This window comes from Anomalospiza imberbis, chromosome 4 (assembly GCF_031753505.1).
Source record: "Anomalospiza imberbis isolate Cuckoo-Finch-1a 21T00152 chromosome 4, ASM3175350v1, whole genome shotgun sequence".
Lineage (NCBI taxonomy): Eukaryota > Metazoa > Chordata > Aves > Passeriformes > Viduidae > Anomalospiza > Anomalospiza imberbis.
Genome location: NC_089684.1, coordinates 61,472,977 through 61,493,596, shown reverse-complemented (window position 1 = coordinate 61,493,596; position 20,620 = coordinate 61,472,977). Strand labels below are relative to the sequence as shown.

The window sequence follows — 20,620 nt, the reverse complement described above, 5'->3', positions numbered from 1 at the left end:
ACTGGTGCTTCTCTGAAGTGCCTGTACACACAGTTTGCAGCATGGGGAACAGGCAGGAGGAATTAGACGTCTGTTACTGGGCTACAACTTCCTTTGGTTAGAGATGGGGGGTAGCTCGCTCAAGTGCTGCAATGGGTGAACACAGGCTTATTAGGAAACCTTATTAGGAATGGTGGATCCAGATGCATCCACCATTTGGATGGTCAGGATGGTGACGAGGGAGAACTGCCCTTGATGTTAAAACAGCAGATGGGTGATGAGATAGCTGACAGATTGTAAGTCAGAATCATTGGGCAGACCAAAATCAGTAACATCATAAGGAAATACTGGAGTTTATGGCCTTCTTCAGACAGCTATAATAAGCCTCACCTGCACAGGCCCTCGTGCTCATGCAGACTTCAACAATTTTTTCAAGGATCATTTCCCTCCAAACTCAAGAATGGTCCACCCCAATGTGCAGAAAGTCAAATAACGGTAGCAGAGAGCTCCTGAAAATCTCAACAATAAAAAAAAATAAGAGGTGGCAGAAGGGACATTTGACCCAGGAGGAATAAAGAGATATAGTCCAAGTGTGGAATGATGGTGTTAGGTACAACAAAACCCATCTGGAGCTGAATGTGGCAGGGAATCTACTAGGTAATAGGCCTCACTTCAATCTCTGAGAAGGTAATGAAGCAAAAAATTGGAAGTACTTTCCAAAAATATGAAAGAAAAGGAGAGAATAGTCAGTATGCATTTATGATGACATTTTTATATTGACTTTAGCAAGGATTTTGACTCTCTCCCATAACTTTCTCATAGACATATTGATGAAATAACGAGTAGATTAGTGGATAGTAAGTAAGATGAATTGAAAACTGGTTGAACTGGCAGGATCAAAGGGCTGTGATCTGCAGCACAAGGTCCAGTGACACCAACCTCTCACAGTGTACCCCTGGGGTTGATACTGGGGCCAGTGTTGGTTAACATGTTCATTAATTACCTGTAACATGGGCCTGAGTGCACATGAACAGAAGGAGTGGCTGGTACACCAGATGTTGCCATTTCAGAGCCACCACAACAGCGTGGACAAATGAGCCAACAGAAAGGTCATGAAGAGGGAAGAGCAGAAGTCCTGTATCTAGGAAGGAATAATCCCATCCCTCAGCACAAGATGGGGGCCAGCTAGCTTGGAAGCAGCTCTGCAGAGACTCTGCAAAGGAGGGAACGAACAACTTGATAATTAACCAGCAATGTGTCCTTGTGGCTAAGGCAGTCAGCAATCGCTGGTTTGTGTTAGGGAGAGTATTGCCAGAAGACTGAGAGAGCTGATCCTTTTACTTCACCCAGCACTGGTGAAGCCACTGAGTGCTGGGCACAGTCCTGGAATCCCCAGTGCAAGAGGGACACGGACACAGGTGGAGCAAGTCTGTTTACAGGCTGTGAGGATGACTAAGGGTCACGTGAGGAAAAGCTGAGAGCTAGGACTCTTCAACCTGGAGAAAAGAAGGCTCACATCTGATCCTGTCAGTAAAGAAGATGGAAACAGGCTCTCCTCAGTGGTACCAGCCATAAGTTAAAATACATGAAGTCTGGTTTGACGATTAAAAAAAAAAAAGAAAAAAAAAAAAAAAAGAAGAAAGAAACACCACATTTTCAATTTTCAGTGTGAGGGAGATTAAGCATCGGAACTGGTTTTCCAGAGAGGTTGTGGAGTCTTGGCCCTTGCAGATACTCAAGATTGGATTTAACACAGCCCTGAAAAACCTGCTCTAGTTAACCCCTTCTTGGAGAAAGGGGGCTGGACAATCTCCAGATATCCCTTTCTACCTCAGACTTCCACCAGAGTCTGTGGTTCTGGGATCAGTTTGGTCACCTTCCCAAAGACAAAACCAAAGTGCAGGGACCTTTCATTGTGTTACATGGACATTTGTGTTCACTTCATGGGAACCCTCATCTGTTTTAGCTACATTACAAGAATGCATTCATATCCATAACAGAAAAGGATCATGACCTATAAGCCCTGGAGTGCTGTAGGAACATGTGTATGCCGCACTGTGCCGGAATCACTGGGAACTGCTGATGGAGTAGATTCTTCTAGTTAAAAAGCCTAAGCAGAGACATTATAATTAGCTATGGACTCCAAGCTATATTTGCTGGCAGTAGAACTCCCAGGAAGAATTACTCTGATTTACAGTAATTTTCCACTGAGGATTTCAAACTTCACAAAAAAAATAAAAAATTTGAGTTCATAATATAACAGCAGAGATGAGAAAACTCCCCAGGAAAGTTTTCTGTGCTGGAATATTTTTGTAATATTTTTGCATCCTTTCTCCACTCTGATTACATACAAGACTGTATTTGCTAACAAAAGGATTAGGAAAACTGAAAAAATATTGTCATACTCTCTAGAACCAGTGATGAAAAGAAATGGCTGTCTAGTCTGTAAAATATTTCTAGTTGTCAGATTTTTTTTTTTATTTTGCAGTTTTTGAATCAGAAAAATGGGCAGGAGGGGGCAAAAAAAAAAGAAAAAGAAAAAACTATCTATCCTATTGACTCTGACACCTGCAAAGTAAAGTAGAGCTAGAGGTTCACTCTTTTGTTCTGAATTAAACAAAGAAGGGACTTGAATTTAAGTCTCCAGTTAATGCCCTATGGGTTAATTTAATGGACTATGTTAGGCAAAAAACCAAAATTCTATGGGGATAATATGACTTTACTATGCCTTTACAATATCAAGCACTAAAATGAATCAAAAACTGGCACACTTCAGCTTCTTAGCATAAAATAACCATTAATTTTTTTAACATTTTACGACACATAGAGAAACAGGCATAAAAGAAGCTGAAACCTGAAAGGAGGTATTTCTAGATGGGAGATTGTTTGTTTTACCATGGAATCTTTTCCATCACCAAGCACATTGTACAGGATGATAACAGAGCTAACAGAAGTCCCTTATAGGAGAGCAAACCATTCTGTAGGATGAACTAGTTTAATTTGAAGAATGAAAGAGAACAAGATAAAACAATAAGTACCAACAACATCAAAAAGGTAGAACATATAATACCTGTTCATGAATCTTACACCACGTGGTACAGTTATATGATATACATACACATGCCTGCACATATGCACAGCCATGTCCTGCATCACTCCTGTTCACACAGACACATCAAAACTAGCTTTAAGCTAACTACATAATTATGCTGTCAGCATAATCACAGCATCTCAGTGCAGACTGAAACACCTACTGGGGAAATTTACTCAAGACCCATTGGCAATCTCTGTCAAGACCAACACTTCCAGAGCAATACTAATAACTATACTTGAAATAGAACATTTAGCTTCATGTATTGGCACAAGACATACTTATTGAATACTACTGAAACATATTCTCTAACACATAATTCATTATGGACAAAGAAAAGGAGCAGATTATAAAACTGACAAAGAGGCAGCAACCTTGCAAATTCATACCACTTTTACCATCACCTAAGAAACATCTATCTGCATCTTTGTTCAAAGGTCCAAGCAAAATATTTCAGAAGAGCAGTCTCACCTGGCTAGGAAGCAGTCACAGCAGAGGTCAGGGAGCCTGTAAGAGTGAGACATTAATTTCAGACAACCAGACATCTTCCAGGACCCCTTCTTACTCAAACTGTCTGATCAGTCTCTGTCTCTCTCCCACATCCAAGATACTCAAAGCCCCAAATGCAATGAGGGACCTCAGGGTGTAGCAAGAGCCATGAAATTCAAGCTCTTCAACCTAGCTTTCCCTCCAGAAAGAGAGAGGTAAATGGATCGACATCTAATTGTTTCAAACACCGTGTTGTTTAATCACCAATTAGACCTCATTTCTCATCTGCTAAGTTCAACCTATTGATTTCCAGTCACACACTCTTCTTGTTTACTATAAAGACAAAGGCATGCCTCCTGTCTGCTCAGAGGAAGCCGGAACTGTGGCCCCATGTGTACCCCAGCAGACCCATCAGCACACACCCCTGCCTGTCCATGCCCAGATGCCCACATCAGGAGCAGGGCATTTTATTGCAGGCATAGCTGCACAATAACAGGTCTGAAAGCTCCGGGCTGAAGCTGGCTCGGAGCAAATATCTGACTAGGCAGATACTGCAGTCGAAAGCTGCCCTGGGGTTGTGCCTGCAGAGCTCTCCGTTTGTGTTAGTTGTCTGACTTTCTCAGACTTTTCTTAGAATAATTTTACATAAGAGATTGGGATGGCATTTGGAGTAGGTGCAGCTATGTAACCCTTTATATAGGGCCTGTATAGAGGCCTCTGTACATCATAAGTACCAAACTAAAAGCAACACTCCTCTTCAGTGCCTAGTTGTCAGCTGTTCTTGGGTGAACATATTTTTAGCACTTTGTCAGTATTCCTGATGCTCAGGTATCTTCCTCAGAAAGTTTTTAAATCATTGTTTCAATAAAATATTTCAGTTTTAACAAAATAGTAATTCCTGACCAAAAAAAAAAAAAAAAAACAGAAAAAATTTGTGCATTCAGTAATGCTGAGCAGTTCCACCAGTTTCTTAAAATAAGCAAAAGTAACAGTATCAGAAGCAATGAACTACAGAGATACGCATAGTAGAGGCAGGAAAAAAGGCAAAAGGTGGCAATGTAGCCAACAAACACTAAAAAAGGTTGGATTTATTGCCTGGCTATGTCATATGCTGACCAGTATAAACCTACAATTTAGCAATATGTTAATCATCTCAGCTACATACTGTACATTTTCTTGTTGCTGTGATCTGAATGGGTCATTCTTATCTACCATTTCACAGTTTATACATCTTATTGATACTACAAAATCAAATTCTTAGCAAAAGGATGGCCTGTCATTTTGTGGAAAGTAATCTATACAAAGCTATGCTTCCGTTAGCTTATCTGTACCTATCAAATTAATCTGATTACTTCTAAGCTTCCCTAAACTATTCAGAAAGAGAAAATTCTGTTAGAATTAGGAGTTATGATTTTTATGTCATTCTGATGTGCTTAACAAGGTAAATCATTACAGAATTCAAACACTTTGGCAACACATATCCCTGGCAGGGGAATGGACGTTAAAATGGCAGCAAAACCAATTTCTCATGCTCAGGAGACACCCTAGAGGGCTGTCCTGGAACAGAACTTTGGTTCTGCATGGGCTTAAGTCGGATAAAAGCAGTTGAAGGAAATAAAATAGAATGTTGGAGAACAGACATTTCAGCAGTTCCTATGAAGAAAAAAAATTACAAACCTACCATCACAGATAGCTGTAGAGACACAGGCTGATTAACAAAAAAATATAGTACCTGATCCTGTGTTTGGCTAGATGCTGAAAAGCGAAGTCCATTTATTTAGAAGAACAAGATGACAAAGATACAATCTGTTTAGAACAAGAATGTAATTTTCAGTTGCATGTCCACTTTCAGCAAGTGCAGTTGCTGCGGGAAAAACAGAAATCGAATCACACTTGCTGCTAAATACATATTTAATTGCTTATGTTTTTTTTATATTTTGTTTTGCACCAGACTGTTTACTCTGCTCATGATGATGTGGAATTAGTGTTGCTAAGTTTTCTGCTTCTTTTAACCAGTCTTAAAGTGCCGCCTAGTGCACAATTAAGGCAACATCCCCGCCTAGCACAGCAGTGCCAGGGCTGAGCATGCAGAATATTCTGGCAGATTTATTTCATGCAAAAACATTTCATTATCTCCCTCCAGTCAATTTCATCAAATTTTAGGGGCTGAAGTGGATTCTGCATCTCTGGGAATGTGCATTAGTAGAAGTTAATCCAATAAGACCCTGGATTGATGTAACATAATAAGTCGTACTAGTGCTGTCTAGCCTTCCAACCTGCACAGCTGTGACAGAGAGGGAGAGCTTGTCAGGGAGGCTGGAACACTCTGGGACCAGCTGTCAGCACCAGCTCCCACCAGGACACTTGCAGTATCAACCTAACCCAGCAGGCTGGACCCTGCCCAGGGGCCATCAGACCCACAGAGAACATCCAGGCCCAAGACCTTCTGTCCTCTACTCAGCAAGAAAGGATGAGTCCTATAGCTCTGTTTGGACCTAGGGAAACAAACCTTAAGGAGTGAATTGATCTCTTCTGAGGCTTTGGAAGAGAGTGCCGGGGCCTGATACCCTCCCTGGAGTTACAGCTCTCTGCATCAAACTAAGCAGTTACAGCAACAGATATTGCTGAAAACTGCAGTTATTTAACCACACACAGACATAGCATTGTTCATCATCCTAACTGCTCATGTTTTCCTTGGGAGTGAACAAATCAGCAGTGCTCTGTGGCACAGTGAAGGAAAAGAGGGATTGTTCAATTTTTTTTTTTTTAATCACAAAGATAAAGAGCTGGGACTTACTTAGAATCCTGTCAAGAATTACATGAAAAAATCTGAAATCACCTGAGATTTTAGCTACCTGACATTTGCTTGAACCACTGATTTCTTTCTCCCTACAATACCATGTACACTCAAAATGAGCTCTGCTTTTCCTTCACTAATTAACTTAACACTGCAGTAGTATGAAAGAGCTTGTTTCTCAAATGCTTAAATATTACTCTTGATGTATAGGGAACTGTCTTTGTGATATGTTGTGATAAGCTTATTTCTTCTGCAGAACTTTCTTGCCAATAAATAGTAGTGCAGGAAATCACAGAATGAGCTGAATTGGAAGGGACCCACAAGGATCCTCAAGTCCAACACCCAACCCTTCACAGCACCATCCCCAAGAGTCACACCATGTGCCTGAGAGCATCATCCAAACAGTTCTTGAACTCTATCAGATTTGGTGCTGTAACCACTTCACTGGGGAGCCTGTTTCAGTGCCCAACCTCCCTCTGGGTGAAGAACCTTACCCTGATATCCAGTCTAAACTTCCCCTGACACAGCTTCAGGCCAGTCCCTTGGATCCTGTCACTGAGACCACATGGAAGAGATCAGTGGCTGCCCCTCCTCTTTCCCTCACAAGGAAGTTGTAACTGCAATGAGCTCTCCCCTCAATCTCCTCTTCCCCAAGCTGAGCAAGCCCAAGTGACCTCAGTTGCTCCACTTCCCCTCAAGGCCCTTCATCATCTTTGTTGCCCTCCCTTGGACACTCTCTAAAAGCTTCCTATCTTTCTTATATTGCAGCATCCAACACTGCCCCCAGCACTGGAGGCGAGGCTGCCCCAGCTCAGAGCAGAGCAGGACAATCCCCTCCCTTGCCCAGCTGGCCATGCAGTGCCTGATGCACCCCAAGACAGGGTTGGCCCTCCTGGCTGCCAGGGCACTGCTGGCTCATGTTCAGCTTGCCATCAATCAGGATCCCCAAGTCTCTTTTTGTGGCACTGCTTTCCAGCATCTCATTCCCCAGTCTGAACCTACATCAAGCATTGTCCCATTCCAGGTGCAGAATCCAGCACTTTTCCTTGTTGATCTTCAAATTGTTGGTGATTGCTCAGCCTTCTGATTTGTTGAGGACTCTCTGCAGGGCCTCCAAGCCTTTGAGGGAGTCAACAGCTCCTCCCAGCTTTGCCTCACCTGCAATCTTGTTCAGTCCCATGTCCAAGTCATTTATGAAGATGTTGAAGAGCACAGGGCTGAGGATGGAGCCCTGTGGAACCTCACTAGTGACAGGTCACCAGCCTGATGTCACCCCATTCACTGTAACCCTCTGTTCCTGACCTGCAAGCCAGTTGCTCAACCAATACATGAAGTGTTTATCCAGCTGTGTTCTGGAATTTGGTAAACTGTTACAACATTTTCAGCTGGATAATTAGAAAAAAATATTAATAGAGTCCTTTGGTCATCATTATCACTAATAAACCCAAGACCGATTGAGGATCAATAAATACATCCAGCTGGCAAATCTCAGTGACAAGATGTCCTTATAATTACAACAGCAGCATCTGCTTTCCCCATCCTACCTCACAGAAATCACTTCGATCTTGCCTTTTTAGATATTTAGCATTTACACTGATGAGATGAATCTAAATTCCCAGGCAGAAGTCACTGTACATATACATCAAGAATATTTTAACTCCTCCTAGTTTTCTTTTCTCACTGGGATTAAATCAGAGATCATAGTATGCCTCTGCCTTTTATGGTTTTATTAATTTGTGCCTAATTACTTATAGAGCTATTTTGGTTTGATATTATTCCTACTTGGGCTCTGTTAAAAGATCTTCAACAGCTCTTCCTGATCAGTGTAAGCATCATTTCACATCCATTTTATCATCAGAATTAATAAAGAGAAAGAAGCACCTGACTTACTATGTAGTCCAGGGCAAATGTTTTTTCTCTCTGCTTAGTTTCTACATCAGTAACACCTTCACAAAGACATATCAAGAAGAACTTTTTTTCCATTCATACAGCACTAATCATGCTCAAAAAAAATGCCAAGAAAATGTGTGTCTTTAAATGGTGCATCTAAAATTGGCATAGTGCAGAATCCAAATATTTTAAAGTGTCATTAGACTACAGATAACAGGACCCAAAAGATCATTAGTCCATCTGGTCAAACCAAGACAATAAGACTTTGTACTACAAGATTTGAAAACACCCAATAATGTCACAGCAAGAACTGCTATGCAGTAATGAATTAATTTATTTATATTTGCCACAAGCAGCTTGTTCTCTCATTCTCTTCCCTGTAACCAAATTACATATGCAAAGTAGGATCTGGTAGGATTGTTTTTCCCTGCATAAATATATACATGCTGCTATGTGCCTATTTTAGAGAAGTCAAGGTCAAAAAAGTATATTTTCCATTTGAAGCAGCAACTCCCACTGTGGTTCCTATCAAAGATTATCAAAAAATCTTTGCTGAAATAGACCTTATTTGCCTGAAGAGCCAAAGTGACAGTGTCTGAAGGTTTTCTTCTGAAACTTGTGCTTGGTGGAGTGCTGAATGGACCCAGCCTTTAAACACCTTCAGCCTCTTAGGGGTTCAAATCTGGTCAAGAAAACTGAGAACAATATCACTGAAAGGTTGCTTGCAATAAACAACTGAAGCTGTCCAGTCCAGTCTCACCCTCCAAGCAGGATTATCAGCAGAACTGAATCGGGTCACCAATAGAAAACACCCCAAAGATAGTCACCTGGCCGCTTCACTGCACTCCTGGAAAGAAGGGTTGGCTAACTTGACCCTCCCCATGCAGAAGTCATGATCATTGCCTCCTGATACATCATTTGTACCTTCTGAGGAATTTTGGTTCTCTCATTTTCATAACTGCCCATATTGAAGCAGTTATAAATATCTATTAGATCACTCCTTAGTCTCTACATGACTGTGTACATGCCCAGCTCCCTCAAAGAGCATGTATCCTGCAGTCCATCTTGGTGGCCCACTGACAGACTATCAGTAAATAATTTATGTATTTACTTAATTGAAACATGGCTGTGTTCTGAATAAAACTTCCTAAGTCACTGGGATTTATGTTTAAACATGCTGTAATTCTGTAGACTCCAAAGCTGCATCATCTGCTGGGCAGGTCAGTACAGAGAATGACAGATGGTCTTTCAGATGCTAATATGCAAGAACACACACAGAGAATTCATCCTCCTCACAGAGAATACTGTACTGCAGCTGAAAAGACTTCAACATACACCTCAGGTCTAAACTAAAACTCTTGCATGTATCTTGTTAGCATTCCATATGGTTGTGGTTTGGCCCCATCCCCACATCATTTTGATTGGAGTCATATCACCTTACACAACTGAACAATGTACTATACCATGCATTAAATTGCTCATATCTTAGCTCAGCTCTATCTAGGTATTGTCAGGTTGCATAATGTCACAGTCAACTACACCATCCCAATGCATCTTTGTAATGACTCCAGGTAAACTTTCAGTAGGTCTAGAAGAGGATTGACCCTCTTGAGAGGATGGAGCCATATGAAAGGTCAGCAGAAGCATGCTTCTCTTGATAATATTGTTTGTCTTGGACAAAATATTTAAAATTTCAGGATTTACAACTAAAATCTAAAGCGAACAGATCAGCAGAATAACCACAGACACAGTTTCATGAAGAAACTGAATGACTAGAAATTGGAATGTGGAATGTATTTTTAATATGCCATCTAGTGTTTAGCTCAGAGCAAGAGCAGCAGAGTCTGGCCTGCAAAGTACCCATTGAATTCCACCTAATGCTTAGGCCAACGTAGGATCTACTTCTTACAGCTCTTGTGATAGTCACTTTCTTTCCAGTCACTGGTCTAAAAATTTCCTTTTTATCCCTTAATATTTTGACTTCAGAAAACCACTTAAGTAGCTTTAGTTCAGGACTGTGTCAGCTCCACTCTAGCCTGAGCTACATCATATTTTCCTTAGTCAGACCTTTTTGATCCAATGCATCCAGTTCACTGGTTGTTTTGACATCTGCATTTTGAGAGCCATGCTATTCCAAAATGGCAACAAACAGAACAAATTTGAGGAAAAAAAAAGAACACCACTCAACACAGACTCTGACAAATTAACATGCCGCTAGAAACAGAGAGAATCTGCTACAAGATTTATGATAGATGCCACATCTCAAAATTTCATGTTAAGCATTGAAAGATGGAATTCTATTCATAGGTTGTATGGTCCAATTTCTGGTTGCTGTTCTGTAATTTTGCACATGCATGCAAGCAAGTGAGAAAACAATATTTTACTTTTCTCTCCCCAAAGAAAAGCATTTTAATTCTGGATCTGAGAGCACCAATGTACAAAGGTTGCTTAAAGGCAGTGATAAAAACCTAACACCTACTCTACCTGCCAATATCTGTGTGCATATAACTCAGATAGAATCACCAAGGGCTTGGCTTAGTTTTAATCTAGCAACTGTTTCAGAGGATTTCCATTACTTTTACACAACTGCAAATGTTTTCCATGCATCATTGCATACCAGCAACATTCTCCAATGTCTTTCTTCAATAAATTTTACAGAAGACCGCAGCAGGAAATTCTGCATGCCCCATTGGGCTAGCAATCATTAAATATACAACATCCTAATGAAAGGCAGTTTAGAGTACCAGAAAAGAACTTTTCACACATTGACAACCAGTTTCTCAGCTTTTGAAAGCCTCATAAAAAGGCTTCCAGCTGCCATATAGTATTTGCAACCAAACAAAAACTAATCCTTGGCAAATGTCTTTGCAAAAAATAACTACAGAGGATAATAAAGTAGTTAAAAATGGAGTCACACCAAGAGTAAAAAAAAACACTAAACCAATCCTTTTTAGCCTTCATTCCTATTTTAAATTGTTATGAGTCACTCTTCCACATCATTCTCCCACCTGTGCAAACTTGGAGGCAATATACCAATTTTCAGTCCTTCAGCACAGACAAATATGATAACAACTGTCCTGTCCTCAGCCAAATTTCACACATCTCAGCATTCAATAGTACAGAACCCCAATTTAGTTCAGCTGAAGCCTAGTGCAGACTGACACAGTAGTATTTTGACCTTCAACTATGTTTTTCATAAATTTATGATCAGTTCATGAGTAAATCTCATTTCATAAACAAGACAAGGGAGTGCAGTTTCTCAAGGCTCTTGCCTTCCCTTTCCCCTTGGCTGCACAGGGACCCGTGACAGCCCTCAGGGCAGCAGGACCATGATTATGGTCTGGCCATCAGCAATAGAGAGCAGAAGCCTTTTACAGGGGCTTGCATTTCACTGTTTTTGGACTGCAGCAGCCAGTCTGCACAGTGTTAACCCCTTCCAGCACAGAGAGAGGAAGGGGTAAGACCTGCACCCAGAGGGGGAATGCCAAGGGGCAAGTAGGGCCAGGGAAGTTGAATGGAGAGCATTTGGGGTTGTTATGGGCTGGGCGTCAGCAGGGCAGCTGGGGCCATGCCTGGCTATGCACCAGTGTACAGATCCAACCTGGCAGGAGTAACAAAAGAGATGATTTGGATCAGGATCAAAGGCTTTATCACAATCCCCCATCCAAATCCTGCCCAAAAAGTATCTTGGCATTTGGGAAGGAAACTTGAGATGACACTTGTGGAAGAAGGCATTATGGCAGCTGGACTACCATGCTGCACTCTCAGTAAAAATCAGTCCTTCCCCCAGCCCCAGCCTGTATTTCCAGAGAGCAAGCTGCAACTTTCTCAGAGAAGACAGTGGGTTTGTAGCTATGTGGTATGACTCAATACACAGCCAAAGGCAATGGCACATATCTGACCTATTTTAAACCACAAAATGTGGAAACAACTCTCAGCGAGAAAATATGAGCTTTACTTTCAAGAGTAGGGAGGCCCAAGTAGTCCAATTATTTACCACCCAAGACGCTAAGGAGAAAAACAAGTCTCTCGTTTCCAGTGCTGCTACAGGATCTCAGAAATATTCATGTCTCTAATTACTTGATATTGTTCCTAATATTTTTCACTAATGCTCCCCTCTCATTTTTTTTTTCTGGTCACCAGCAAGATCAAACTACAAGTAACTTGAACTGACCCTATTTAATATAGGAAATTTTTTTTCTACGTTGTGTTGCATTATTTTCTTATGTACATTGGAAGTAATATATTATTTAAATATAAATTAGTTAGGATCAGAAAAATTCGATGTTAGAAATATTAGAAAGACAAATGTATGTTTAACTTTCAGCTAATTTTTAATTTTGTAGTTCCACAAGAGAAAAACAGGCTCTTCCTGCTCCCTATAAAAGCAAGAAAAATATCACTAATGTGGAAACAATACAGTGCAAATGTATAGAAATTTTTTCTCTAATCCTTTTAGCCTACCCCCAAGAACTCCACATAAAAGCCAAACAAACAAACAAAACTAAAGGAAAAAAAAACACAAGTAGAGCCTTGTTTTAATCGTTTTTTACTTAAATCTTTTCCATTTTGCATTTTTAAGTATAGGGAATTTTTATGTGGTGCATTTGCAACTTGCACTTTAAAAAAACCCAATGGATATGTATTTTTTCTTGTCTTTCTCCCTCTCTCTAAGGAACTTGTGCAAGAATCACCTTTTTTGCATATCTGCTGAGCTTATTGGCCTGGTCATCAAAAAAAAAGCAAAATAAAAGCGCAGATGTCTGCCACTAGAGCCACCTAAGTTAGCAAGAGTCAGCCAGGAGCCTGCCTCCAGTGACATCTATGAAGATGTCCTTTCAAAAACAAGAAATGTTTCCTCCCTCTCATCACTGATTTTAATAAGATTCATTGGCTGAGACAGCTATTCATGCACAGCACTTATGATCCCCTCAGACTTTCACTGACCTTCAGGGAATTATAAAATAAAGAATCAATTTCCATTCCTGGAAAGGAGGAGGAGAAAGGCAAGCCCCCTCTCACTGTGTAAAGGTAAATACTTCAACAGAAAGAGCTCTGATATTATAAAAGAATTCCTAACAGTAGGAAAGAAGGCATCAAATCAACTGCTGTCATTTTAAATATTTCCTACAAAGGGGGAAATACGCTTTAGTGCAATGAGATATCCAGCAGTGGATTTTTATGTAGCATGCTCAAGAATTAATCTCCATGTTCAACCCTGCACTACTGCAGCTGAGTCAGCACCATTCTTTTAAATGACCTGATTCTGCAATCGCATTATTAATATGAAAATTACTTTCCTCTTTGCTGTTTTGTGCTATCAATGGAAAGCCACAGAAGCAAAATGCATTAGCTCTCATAGGTCTCCTCTAGGATTATTTGCATCAATACAAACTGAATTAATCATGGAGACATTTGAATAATCACCAGTCACACGATAGTGCCAGAGCTGTGTCAGGAGCTGTGGTTCACTTCTGTAAAATGTTGCATTTTATTTGTGTTATTGTCATCTGAACCGTGCATATTTTATCATTCTCTATCAGGATGATACCTTGCAATCTGCACTGTTATTCCTTTTTAATTTTTGGTATATTTTATATACACTGTCTGCTTTGTGTTACCTAATGTTCAATCCTAAATTTTTAAGTGGCACATTCTTAAATTTATGAACCTGAAGAGGGGAATTCATTATAAGAAATATCAGTATAATGGAGACCCCCTTTGTTCTGAAAGACATTGACTCCACCTTTGATTTGTAGAGTTTTGTATAACTCTAGGCTTTAACAACAAAGAGGAGAACAACTAGAGAACCAGAGGATTGCTCTGATGGTCAGTAAAGTTTCGCTCTAATTTCTGAGCACTCCTATAATTCAACCAGACTGCAAATGTTAATAGTAAAGTACTTAAGAAAAAAACACTCATGACAAAATAGACCAGTTCTAATTCTACTGGATTGGTAACCAGTAGGTTCAAGGCAATTTGTGGAGCCTGTTTAGCAGCCTAAATCCTATAAACTTCAGCATTTCTAGCAATATATTAGTAAACATTTTAAATTCAAAAGAGGTTCAGATAGCTAAAGTCAGAATTCTGATAAAAGTGCTATAGGGTTTGTCAACATATTTAATCTGTAAAACAAATTTTAAAAGATACTTCATCAAAAGTATCAAAAGAAAAAAAAGCAACCAGACTTCTCATAAGACAAAGAACATGCTAGGAACTTATCAAGCACTGTGATATACTGCTGAAAAAAATGCATCTCCCTCAAAAATAGTACATAAACACATATCAAAGAGATCCAACAGGCATGACAGTGCATGATGTATGCACACATACAAAAGCAGAAGTCAAACAAATTACTTGTACTGAAAATTATCATAGAAACATACACTTACATCCCTGTTAAACATGGTTCAAGCAAGTTTTAAACTATGAAAGAAAAATACCCTTATCAAAGGGAATTCAGAATAACCAAAGTGCCACATGGTTGCCACAGGCTTTGGAAGAAGGACAGCCACAATTCCATCCATCTTGCCCACCACTTATCTGAGTCCTTCCAGCAGCAGGCCCCTATTGCAGCAGTATGGCAACATAAACATGATTTCCCAGAGACACAAAATTTCATGATGCAAATACCCTCTAAGCAAAACTATGGAAATAGTATCACCATACCAACAATAATAAAACTGGAACAGCAAAAAGCAGCAATGCACTAAAAAGAATCCAATCAAACATTGACTTTCAGTGGAGTAAATATATTCATCTCTGCCTGAAAGGAGACAAGATCTGTCATTTGGGAGGGTAAAGACATTTCATGAAAGTACCACAGCCAATTTATCCAAACATTCAACCGAGCTATTTTTTATTAATTTTCCTCTGAAACGCTTTTTTCTTTCTTGTTTGTGGAAAAGAATGCCTCACAGAAGTCCAAGTGGGGAAAAAAATCAAGTATTTAATCCTACCCTGTTACTGTACAGCTCCAGTTACCATAACAACTTGCTGTAGCTCTTCTCATAATAGGCTTAGAGTAGCTTGTCCATAAAACTATTTTGTGACTGGAACTACAGCTAGTACACTATTCTGCATCCATGCAGTCTTCTGTTGCCAAGAGTAAAATTTATTTCATTTTAAGTGTAAATATAGTTCACAGTACTTGAGATTTTATGGCTAGAAAAGCCAGACTATAGGAAAGATAGCAATCAAATCACTTATCAATGTAGCACTGCATTAATCATTAAAAAAACTCCAAAACACAGCCTACTGCTGTTCATCAAATGCTTCAATATTTCATTATGCTTATAACAGGAATAAAGTATTTTAAAAACATGTGAATTTGTAGCTGTATTTTCAGTTACACCACCAGTTCATTTCTAGATTTGAAAATTAAATGTTATTCTAGTTCTTTCATTTCTAGATTTGAAAATTAAATGTTATTTAAGCCTGCACTATATATCAACTCTTTCTCAGGTATCTTTTATCTCTGTTCTTTGATAAAGTACTCCAGCTATGGAAAATAACTGTGAAATCTGCCAAAATTCTGTGGGTAAAGTTGGAAATCCGGTACTTAATTTTTTTTTCCATTTCACAACACAGATACACTTTCATAACATTAATTGTTAAATATCAGCTTCCCTTTAGCATAATATGGGTAGGAAGTGTTTGTACAAAGGCTGTGGTAGAATTTGATGTCAAAGTACTAGGTTGAAAGATCCTCAAAATATCTTTTAGCTGTTTTGAGCACTATTTTTAAATGAATTTAAATTTTTAAATGAAATTAAACTATCTTTTTAAGATAATTTTTCACAGTGCTTCAATGCAAGGGAAAATATGTACATCCAGGCTGGTCTGCTATTTAGTGTTCCCATTTGAGTACATTGGAGTAAAGGTGCTAGGCAAGTGCAACTTTCAAATGTTAGGAGCCTTCTAGACACCCTCTACTGTAAGGCAGGGTAAAAGACTAAATTTAAAGCTCCAGAATTTTTTCTCTTCAAGGAAAGAATAAACCTTTTTCTTTAGATGACAAATTTAAATACAGACAGCTCCACATTTTTCGCTCTGTAGAAAGCATTAAAACCTCCATTTAAGCACGTCATAAATGGGAACTCATAGGTTTGCCCCTATAACTGATGATCAAGATCCATCCACATCCCCAACAAAATTTTTACTCCTCTGGCTCAGGCCCTTGGAGCAGGCTGCACTCTAATCCTGTATCAGGTTTTATTGCAACAAGTCTAGCAAATTCTTACCAGTACTAGGAATCTGCCCATTCGATCCAAGACCCAGCGGCCAAGTAGACAAGGAGTGGTGCCCTCTGTAATTCTACAGGAGAACTTCCACAAGGACTGCGTGAAAGTCTCTGCTCTGACTGCTGCCCACTCTCTGTGTGAGGGGACTCTCTCAAAATGCGTGTGCAGGTGGGAGCCAGGATGAAGGTAGGCAGTAACCTTACTTACAGATATGAAAATTCCAAACAGTTCCACTGGTTTTTCATGCAATTTTCTGTACTCTTCATAAGATATTTTCTGTACCTTGTCAACTGTTATAAGAGCATTAGAGTCCATTTGCTGTAATTTTTAATTTTTTTGTTTTCTTTTTAAACACATTTCCTATTTTAAATCCTCCCCAGCAGAAGTTTATTTCTATTCAAATCATTTGCATCTGCAAAGTTCTCTGAGTTATTCAAATTTGAGGTGTGTTATTTTATGAAGTTTGAACTTTAAATCATTCCTAAATCAAAGCCAACAATGTGGCATATTTGGACTTAATTTGATGTGCAAAGACCATTATTATCTAGTTAGCAATCTCCTCTCAATTTTAAGTATTAAAAAAAGATCACTAAGGGAAAAATTCTGCAGTGTTTCAGTTAATGCATACAAGTCATTAGCTGGCAGAATGTCTGACCTTAACTATGGATAGAATTTTGTCTGTTTAATTAACAAGTGATGAAGAACAGCCATAATTTTTGCATGTAAGCATCCTAAGTGGCTCTAGTCCAATTGATTAGTATTTCCTGAGCAGAAGTGACAGGCTAGCAAACACCACTTTGCAGATGTCAGCTCAGCTCTGGCATCAGTAAAGTCTCTACTAAAAACTTACAAAGGACATCTAAGAACAATAAGCAGATCTTTATTTCAGGCCCATTAAAATGCTGGAAATCTCATTGTCAGTAAAACCAGCAAAATGGATACGAAAAGCAATTATTTCTACCTTTAAATAAAAGTGTACTTGAATCTTCCTTGGAAAAATAACAGTATCAAATTCTTGGAAAATCACTAATCTGTTCAGCATGGTCCAACTTAATACTGCAAATTCCTCAACATGCATGGCTCAACAGCCTTCTGTGGTGAGAAATTAAAAGTGAAAGACTGTTGTATGCCAGGTTGGTTCAGTTAGGGGTCTTAATAAATGTAAGGTTGGTTCTCTGTACCCCTATTTTCCCCTCAAAATGTCTTGCTCCAAGCTGTCTGCTACAGGAGCTTTCACCTGTCAATCTTATAACCACTCCCCTTCCCCACAGAAGGTTCTGTGTCAGTCACCCCACCTCTGTAATCCCATTTGTCCCAAAGCCCTGTACCCACCTCTGAAATGTTCCCATAGGTTGCCGTGGTCCGCGTCACTCCCCTGTCGTCTGTCCCCATTGGGCAAGGGGGGCTTCCATCCCTGTCTGCCCGCCCCCTATTTAACCCCATGCTCCCTTTGTCCAAGTTGCCATTTTGCCCATGTGCACACCTGGGAACGCTGCTGCGACCACTGCGTCAGCCACACGGGAAATAAACAGTTCTCAGCGGCGGGGCAGAGTGTGCCTTCTTTCTCCCTTTGTCTCCTCTCAGCGTGTGGCTACGAAAGCGGCCAACCCACACGGAGGCTCAGCCCTAGAGCTCTGCACACACAGCAGCCCCGGTCTTGCCGAGAAGCAGCGTGCCTAGCTGGGCACCCCCAGCTGCCCGGGACCGGGGCAAAGAAAACCAACACCACAAAAGACCAAGAAGAGGTGACAAAATGACATAGCAAAACCTAAAGTTTACCACTGCCTTACAGTTATAGTTAACTCTGGTCAATGTAACAGGTTTTTACAGTATAAAAATTCATGCCCTGTTTCTATTAAAAAAGATCAGTGTCAATTACTGGCCAGTCCATTTAGATGAGGGAACAAATAAACATTATTTTAAGAGCACATTGCAAAATCTAAAGCTGTTGTCCAAGACTCTGCTTTGTAAAACACAGAATGAGCACAACTTGCAGGCAGGGTAAGAATGAATTTCCAGAGAATTCTATGCAAATGCAGGATTTGGAAAAATATATGAGAGCTGTGAGGTTCTGGGACAAGAAATGGTGGAAGCCCAAAAGAATTTTTGTCAGCAATAGCCTTAGAAGGCCTGGAATATGCAAACACAGAAACTGCTTCCTGTCCAGTAAAGCTAGACTTTCATACACCTGTCATACATATGTACAGAACAGTGCCAGAGAAATGCTTGCCTCATCTCGATCCTCCTTTGAAGAAGCCTCAGTGGGGGCAAGCACTAAAAAACAAGAATGCCAGAGGCATTCATATCCTGAGATGCTGTAACAGCTATGTATCTACAATAAACATTGAGAATGAGGTGCAAAGCCACATCCAAGTATACATGCAAAGTCTGCTGTATTGTCATAGTATGAACAGTGAGTCTGGCCAAGTGAGCTTAGCCTTTATATTCTTCTAAACACAGGCTTTTTGCTGTATCTCTTACTAAGTAGCTGGATGTTGCACCAACTCACAATACCCTGAGTATTACCACTTGCAAATTACTTCCAAGGGAATGAGTACTCAGGAATTTGTCAGAGACCTGATTAGATGGTGAAATGAATCAGTGCTAGAAGCGCAGTAGACTTTGATCAGTTTAAAAATGGCTTGTTTGAACATCTGAAATCATTAGCGAGGTGCAAATGGGAGTGATTTAATATAGTGTTGAGAGCAATTAGATTGGAGTTCATTTTGTAGTGTCTATTGAGAGCATTATTTTTATCTGGTTTAGAAACATTATAATACTTGCATAATAGATGCAAGACACCCATTCTCCTTGAGCATTATTATAAATGTCTTTCTAGTAATATTCATACATGTGAAAGCAGCAGTAAAAATAGTATTTGCTCTTGATCTTTTTCTGGGAGAAGGCTGAAGATTTCAGTGGATCAAATACTTATTCTGCTTTCCAAGCTCATTAAACATTTATCCAAAGATCTACTAAAGCAGTCAATGCAGATGGAAATGAAGCTTTAAGACCAAGCTCTACAAGGTATTTATATTGAATTGCTTTAGAAAAATCCAACTACACATATTAAAAAAATGTACCTTCCTTACAAAATGCCATTAATCTGGAAGCTATGCCTCCTGTTTCTCCCAAAACTTATGGTATTACTTTTAAAATAAAACCTAGTAAAGTGAACAACATCCAGAAAGATCCAGTTCAGAAAATGTGGTGCTCAAAGTCCCAGAGTTTTCCATTATTTATCAATTTGATTTCTATGTGAAATTCTGTGGTTTCCTCTGCTCCTCTTCCCAGCAGTTCTGCCTTTGTCTCCAATAACAGAAATTTAAATCTCTTTCTTATATAATTTTGAAGTAAAAAACAGTTGGGAAATATAGCTGGTTTAATGGTAGCATGTAGAAAAAATATATATACATATTGACTGTAGTGGTCTGAAAGTCAAGAAATACAGCTCAAGAAGTGACCTACTGACAGAGAACAAAGTTTTCAAAGTATCATCCTTCTACATAGATTTATATCTACTGGCATGAAAGTAGATCACATTAAGGGCCTGAGCCAAACCAGGTCAAATTCAAGAAGTTATCTGTAAGCTTGGAAGCCTATACATAAGGAATAAAAAGTGCCATTTAGAAACCAGTAGCGTATCTGCCTTCATGTGATTTATGTACAAAAGCAAAATTGTGCAGAAATAGACTAGTAAATGGGGGGCTTTCATTTTTTTCCTAGTGATTGTGTTCACCATGAGTTATTTCTAACACAAAACACTTACTAATAAATGGATCACTTCAGGCTTTAAAGTTGTTTTCCTCATAGTACCTGCATTTGATGTATAGAATTAATTTTATCTTCATTTATAGACAAAAATTTGAGGCCTAAAATATGCTTATAAACAGGAATTCTATGACAGTAAAGGAAGCTACTATGCCAAATATCAAGTTCATATAACCAGCTTTTTCATTCCCATTTATTAAGTCTCCTGTTTACTCAGGCATTGCTGAGATATTTGTCTCTGTGCCATTCCTAAACAAAAAGCTACAGCTTCCTTCAGGGAAGCATCAGTAGTTCATATCAGTGGCATGAGCATGTTCCACACAGGTTCTGGATGGGGATTCATCCCAAATCAAAGGATAA

General features: G+C 39.5%; 1 long non-coding RNA gene across 1 annotated transcript; it reads right to left on the bottom strand.

The window, feature by feature from the left end:
* Positions 1 to 3,479: 3,479 nt before the first annotated feature.
* On the bottom strand, positions 3,480 to 7,582 carry LOC137473466 (uncharacterized). The gene is made up of 4 exons (XR_010998824.1): positions 7,359 to 7,582; positions 5,292 to 5,423; positions 4,294 to 4,457; positions 3,480 to 3,577 (listed from the first exon to the last, which is right to left on the bottom strand). It is a non-coding gene; the product is annotated as an uncharacterized lncRNA (long non-coding RNA).
* Between the last annotated feature and the right edge of the window lie 13,038 nt (positions 7,583 to 20,620).